This window comes from Mesocricetus auratus, unplaced genomic scaffold (assembly GCF_017639785.1).
Source record: "Mesocricetus auratus isolate SY011 unplaced genomic scaffold, BCM_Maur_2.0 Super-Scaffold_100714, whole genome shotgun sequence".
Classification (NCBI taxonomy): Eukaryota; Metazoa; Chordata; class Mammalia; order Rodentia; family Cricetidae; genus Mesocricetus; species Mesocricetus auratus.
In genome coordinates this window covers 1602041-1608040 of record NW_024429270.1, presented here as the reverse complement: position 1 = coordinate 1608040, position 6000 = coordinate 1602041, and the positions used below count along the sequence as shown (strand labels likewise).

The window sequence follows — 6000 nt, the reverse complement described above, 5'->3', positions numbered from 1 at the left end:
GGGCTGCATCACTCTATCTTTTAAGTTAGAGTAGCTTGTGCTCAGGGTGACAATGCGTTGCGGGCTTCCTTCCGTATTCAATCGTTTCTCGGATGCAGTGGCCAGCCAGTCCCCATAGGTCCAACAGCTCGAAGGCAGATATCTGGAGCCCCAAATCGAAGTTGCCAGCGTCTACTTATTGGCCCGCACCTGGTGCGCAGGCGCTCGGGCTCGGACCTGGTCCCTCAGGGCTAGTGAGCGGCAATTGGCCTGAGCCCGCGAAATAGGAGTCTGGATTGGTAGTTGCTAGCAGTAGCCTGGTTTCTTCCTTGACTTCTGCGAGTGACAGTGTGTGATTGGTTTAAATCCGCGGGTACCTGTCAGTGATTGGGCAGCATCTGTGGACGGCGTGCAACCATTGGCTGGCGCCAGGGCCATCCCTTCCTCGGCGGGCAGCGAATGAAGAAATGGGAACGGGGAGGGGAAAGGCCGCGACGTGAGCGCGCGACCTCGGGCGCCATTTTGTCGAGAAACAAGCGGAGTTAACCGAAGAGGGGGGTCGAGGAGAGCCGGAGTCGAGGACCCAGGAGTTTCCTGTGTCCAGCGCTGCCGGAGCCGCCTGAGGTGAGGCGGGCTGGAGTTGGGAGTGGCGGGGGCTGGCAGTGTCAACCTGAGGACGCGGGTGCGGGTGGGAGCGGTGCCGGGGGTGGACCCGGACCATTGGAAGCGTTTCCCGGAGCGTCGGGATCCAGGGCCGGCCGGGACGGAGACGTGGGGCGAGGCGGGAGGCGACGGAGTCGGTCCGCCCGCCCGCCGAGGCTTTGCTCCCGGAGCGGAGAGCAGCGCCGAGGGTCCTGGAAGCGGAGCGCCGGGCTCGGGCGAGTCCCGGAGCGGCTCGGCCCGGGGCCTGGAGGCTTCGAGGATGGCGGCGGAGGCGGCAGTTCGGGTCCCAGGCCCTCGCCTCTCGGCGCGCGCAGGCTGCGCCCTCCTCTGAGCGCACGAGCTCTTCAACTGCCCCTTTTCTCCCGGGCTCCCGGATGGAGGCGGTGGGCACAGGCGCCAGTCCGCGGCCTAGGTCCCCGGCGGGCGGGGATGGGCTCGGAGTTGTTGCCGACTCCAGCGCTTTCCGGGGACTCAGTCCCCTCCTCCGCCCCCAGCACGTTGTCAAGCAGCCCCCCCGCTTTCGGATGGTTGGCGGTGGGAGGGGCGGGCGGGAGCGAGCACTTCCGTGTTACTTCTCGCCACAGGTTTTTTTTTTTTTGTTCCACTCGCGCGCCCCGACGCTTGCACTTTGTACCAAGTCGGCCCCCACTTACTCAAGTCACCTCGGTACTTGTGGGATCGGTTGTGACGGTTCTGCCTGCGCTGCCCGCCACCCCCAACCCCCCGGCAAGTGCCCACTAGTGAGCTGGACACCTGTAGGTATTGAAGTTGGGCAGGTCTTGGAGAGGTTGGAAACCTAAGACTGAACGCCTATCTTTTTTGACCCAGACACCGGCTCTGAGAGTTCACCCACCTGTGCTGGGAGACGTTACTTGCAGGAGTGTGCTTCGCAGGTTTAAAAAGTGCTTTTGAAAGTGTGTGTAAAGTAGAATTTTGAGATCCGAGAGTAAACGTCGCTCTGAAGTCATCCCGTCAAATGTCACACTCCCTCTTTCCGTGGGCATTTAATCCAGGCAAGCCTTGCACCAGTGAACTCTAGCTCCAGGTGTCGCGTTTCTTTGGGGCTTTAGTAAAAAGCCAATCCCCCCCCCCATTCAAAACTTGAGTCAAAGTACTTGAGTTTCCCTACATGGTTTGTTGCAGTTCGATCCCCTGCGATTACAATGGAGATAAAACAAAACAAGACAGGAATTGAGTAAATGTACTACTTTTTATACAAAAGTACAGGACATTTCCCTCACGACCTCACCTTTGAAAAGGAGTAGGGCTGCATATGTGAAAATACGTCGTCTGCAGGGAAATGGATTGATAGCTGGATTTTGAAGTAGCAAGCAGTGCCTTCGCTTGAACGGTAGTGTGTTAGTAAAGGGGCTTTTTTAATTGCAAGGAGAGGGACTTCCTTGGAAGTTTGGTTCTTTTTCACCTGGTCCTGACTACTGAGTGGAAACAAGTCTAGAAGTGAAGCCCAAAAAATGCTGGCCTTTAGCCGAGTGTGGTGGCCCTGGCTGTTTGTTTTCCCAGCACTACAGAACCAGGCACGAAGAGCTCAGCAGTTTCTTTTGTCAACAGCCAAGGCAACATCAAAACCTTTCTCAGAAAACAACAGAACGGGTGGGGAAACCCCTAATGAATACCTGAAGGTATTTTTTAAAGCTCAAGATTAAAGAAAAATTGTAAATTTTAGTGTGTGTGTGTGTGTGTGTGTGAGAGAGAGAGAGAGAGAGAGCCAGAGGGAGATAGGGAGAGAGAGAGAGAGAAAGTTTTGAATTCTTGTGCCACAGCTCATGTGTGATGGTCAGAGAAAAATTTGATACCTTTATTCCCAGACCAGGAAGAGGCTAGCCTGGTCTATAGGGAGTCAGTATTACTCTATGTGAATTTCAGGATGGAACTCAGTCTTGTGTGGCAGATGCTTTTACCTGCTGAGCCATTGAGGCCCTTAAGATTGCAATCTTAGAAGTTGGCTCTTTTGTTGTTGATGGTTTTAAAAGCTTCCTTCCTTCCTTCCTTCCTTCCTTCCTTCCTTCCTTCCTTCCTTCCTTCCTTCCTTCCTTCCTTCCCTCCCTCCCTCCCTCCCTCCCTCCCTCCGTAGATGGGGTCTCTTTGTGTCCTGAACTTGTTCTGTAGACCAGGTTGGCCTTGAACTCATGAAGGTCTGCCTACCTCTGCCCCCTGAGTGCTGGGATGATTAAGGCTTGCGCCACTACCACCCAGTCTGGTTTTAAAAGTTATTTTTAGATTTACTTTTTCATATGTTTTGTTGATATGTATGTGTACCATGTGTGTGCCTGGTGTCAAAAAAAGGCATTGGATCCCTTGGAACTAGGTTATGTATGGGTTTTGAGCCACCCTGTGAGTCCTGGGCAAGAGCAGCAAGTGTTCTCTTGATTTGCTCAGCCATCTCTTCAGCATCTTGTTTTGAGACACAAACACTGTTGTGATTCAGTTTAGAATTCTCCTGCCTCAGTTTACTGAGTGACAGAATTACAGCAACCATTGGATTATAGCTAATCATAGATTCATTACCATGTAACCTAATCATGTTATGTTTCTTTAAAAAATATTTATTGTGTGAGTATATTTATGTTTGTATGAGTGAGCACATGCCACAGTATTCATGTATGTATGTATGTATGTATGTATGTATGTATGTTTGTTTGTTTGAGGACAACTTTCAAGAGTTTTACTATTTGGATCCTAAGGATAGAATGTAGGTTGTCAGGCTTGGTGACAAGTGCCTTTAACTGCTAATGCATTGCACTAGCCCCCATTTGATACTTCTCGAGTTAATAAAAATAGTATCTGCCTTTTTGAAATGCTTTGTTTGGTGTCACTCACTGTATATGTGGTGCTGGGGCTTGGACACAAGACCTTAACATATGCTAGGCATATACTCTACCCCTGAGATTTATGACGTGTGTGTGTGTGTGTGTGTGTGTGTGTGTGTGTGTGTGTGTGTGTGTGTGAGAGAGAGAGAGAGAGAGAGAGAGAGAGAGAGAGAGAGAGAGAGAGAGAGAGAGAGAGAGAAGGACTCATTTCTATGAAGCACAGGCTAGTCTTGGACTTGTCAACCTCCTACCCTAGCTCCCCAAATGCTGAAATTACAAGTGTATGCCATCATTTCTGTTTTGGTATATTTTTAATAAGAGAACAAAACTTAAACATTTAAAAAGTTTATGTGTATGTATGTACCTTGTTTATATGTGCATTGTGTGCATTTGGGTGCCTGATGATGCTAGCTAGAAAAGGGCATTGGATCCCCTGGAAGTTGAGTTAACTTGTAGGTGGTGCCACATGAGTGTTGGGAATGGAACTTGGGTCCTCTGCCAGAGCAGTACATGCACATAACCATTGAGTCTCAAGAACAAACCTTTTCATTTACTTGAATTAGCTGAAAAGCTGGGCCTAGTGACTCGGGCAAGAGGATCAGGAGTTCAAGGCCAGCTTCAATTCATAGTTAGCAGTGATCCCATCTCAAGGGGAAGAAAATTAGCTGAAACACTTTTTAAATGACCCTGAATAAATTTTCTGTTTCAAAGTGACATCCAAATGAGGTTTTGTTTTATGGTTCTGGGTGTGCTACTTAGGATCTAGCATATCCTAAACAGTCCTGCTGCCAAATAACCCTCCCAATGAGTATTTTTTTATGTTAACATTTTGCTGCTTACAATTCTTCAGCATGATTCAAGGCCAAAGTGATCATCTGCATACTGTTTTTCATGTTAATTTTGTAAGAATACAACAAAGCAAATAAAAGGAGTAATTCTTTGAAAAGTGTTCTTTGAGAAGGTAGTAATTAATCTGAGAGCCTGTGTTAGAATTTGTAAAAGCAGCCTCTGGAAGAGTAGAACAGGGCAAGTTTTAGAAAATGTCTTTCAGCGGCCTCGAAGAAGAGGACCAACTCCATCAGTCTTCATGTTTGTTGTGGCATGAGTTAAACACACATCTACGATAACAATAGTTGCATTTCAAGCCAAGGCAGGAGAATCCTGAGTTAAAGACCTATCTGGTAATGCATATTAAGATCCTATCTTGGAAAAATAAAAACAAAACATTTCAGTCTTTCATTTTGGGCAACTCAGCTTCCAAGATGTGGCTTAATTTTGAGTTGTAGACCAACCTGGGAGTGCATAGTGAGAGCCTATCTCAAACACAGGTGTAGAACTTTTTTTATATGAGATGCTGAGGAATGGAAGTAAACTTTGAAAGACACCACATACATTGTGTGTGAATGAATGCAGACTCAAATAGTCTTGGCATTAGTGTTGTTGTCAGAGGACAACCACAAGTGTTGGGCCTCATTTTCCACATTTTCTGACAGTTGTCTTTGTTTTTTTCCACCATATATGCCAGGCCAGATGGTTCAGGAGCTTTTGGAATTCTCTCATCTCCAAGAGTGACAGGCACCATAATACCTGGTTTTTAATAAGGGTTCTAGAGATTCAAACTCAAGTCCTCTTGTGTAGATAGGAAGCACTTTTAACAATTGAAGTATCACATACCCAGCCTAGTGTACATTTTCTTTGTTGAGACAGCTTCATTGTATAGCTCTGGCTAACTTGAAATTTGTGGTATGAACCAAGCTGACTTCAAAATTGCAGTGCTTTTCCTACCTCTGTCCCACAAGAGTTTAACACAACACTGTCTTATATGTGAAGCCGGACATTGGTGGTGCACGCCTTTAATCCCAGTACTCAGGAGGCAGAGGCAGGTGGATCTACAGAGCCTGGCCTATAGAGTGAGTTCCAGGACAACCTCCAAAGCAACACAGAGAAACCCTGTCACAAACAAAACAAAACAAAACAAATTATATGTGAAATGTGTTTGCCTGCATGTGTGTATGTTATGATCAGAAGGGTTAGATTCACTGGAGCTGGAGTAGGTGAGCTGCTGGTTGTTGGTGGGTGCTGGGAACCAAGTATGAGTCCTCTGCTAAAGCAGCACGTCCTCTTAACCTTAGCCACGTTGCCATCTCAGCTTGTCTCTGCTTTCCTTCTGCCCCTCCCTTCTCCAGGTTTGAGACTGATTTAGTTCCTGCTGGCCTGGGACTGGGGAACTGGAACCGTGTTACATTAGCCTGCCTGGGCATATGGGTGCAGGTCTGCACCGCCATGTTTCCTGTCCATCTACTTGGGATGGGGGATGTTTAGAGACTTGTCATGTGTATCTGGCTGGCTTGGAATTTATCTAGACCATGTAGATGATACCCACCTGCCTTTACCTTCTGAGTTCTGTGATTAAAGGCATGTTCCACTGTGCCTAGTTTACTTCTGAGGTGTTTAAGAACTCTTGAGGGTGGAGGGGCTCCAAAGGAGGAATGTCTTTGGGTAGTGAGTGTTTTGGGAAGTAGCTATAGTC

General features: G+C 47.9%; 1 protein-coding gene across 5 annotated transcripts in view; it reads left to right on the top strand.

Annotated features, from left to right (window-relative positions):
- The first annotated feature begins 466 nt into the window (after positions 1-466).
- The window catches only part of Cnot1 (CCR4-NOT transcription complex subunit 1), an 82685-nt gene continuing 77151 nt past the window's right edge, over positions 467-6000 (top strand). For all 5 annotated transcript variants that reach the window (XM_040740798.1, XM_040740797.1, XM_040740795.1 and 2 more), the window contains exon 1: positions 467-603. The gene's annotated coding sequence lies outside the window, so the exon portion shown is untranslated. The remainder of the gene's footprint in view (positions 604-6000) is intronic.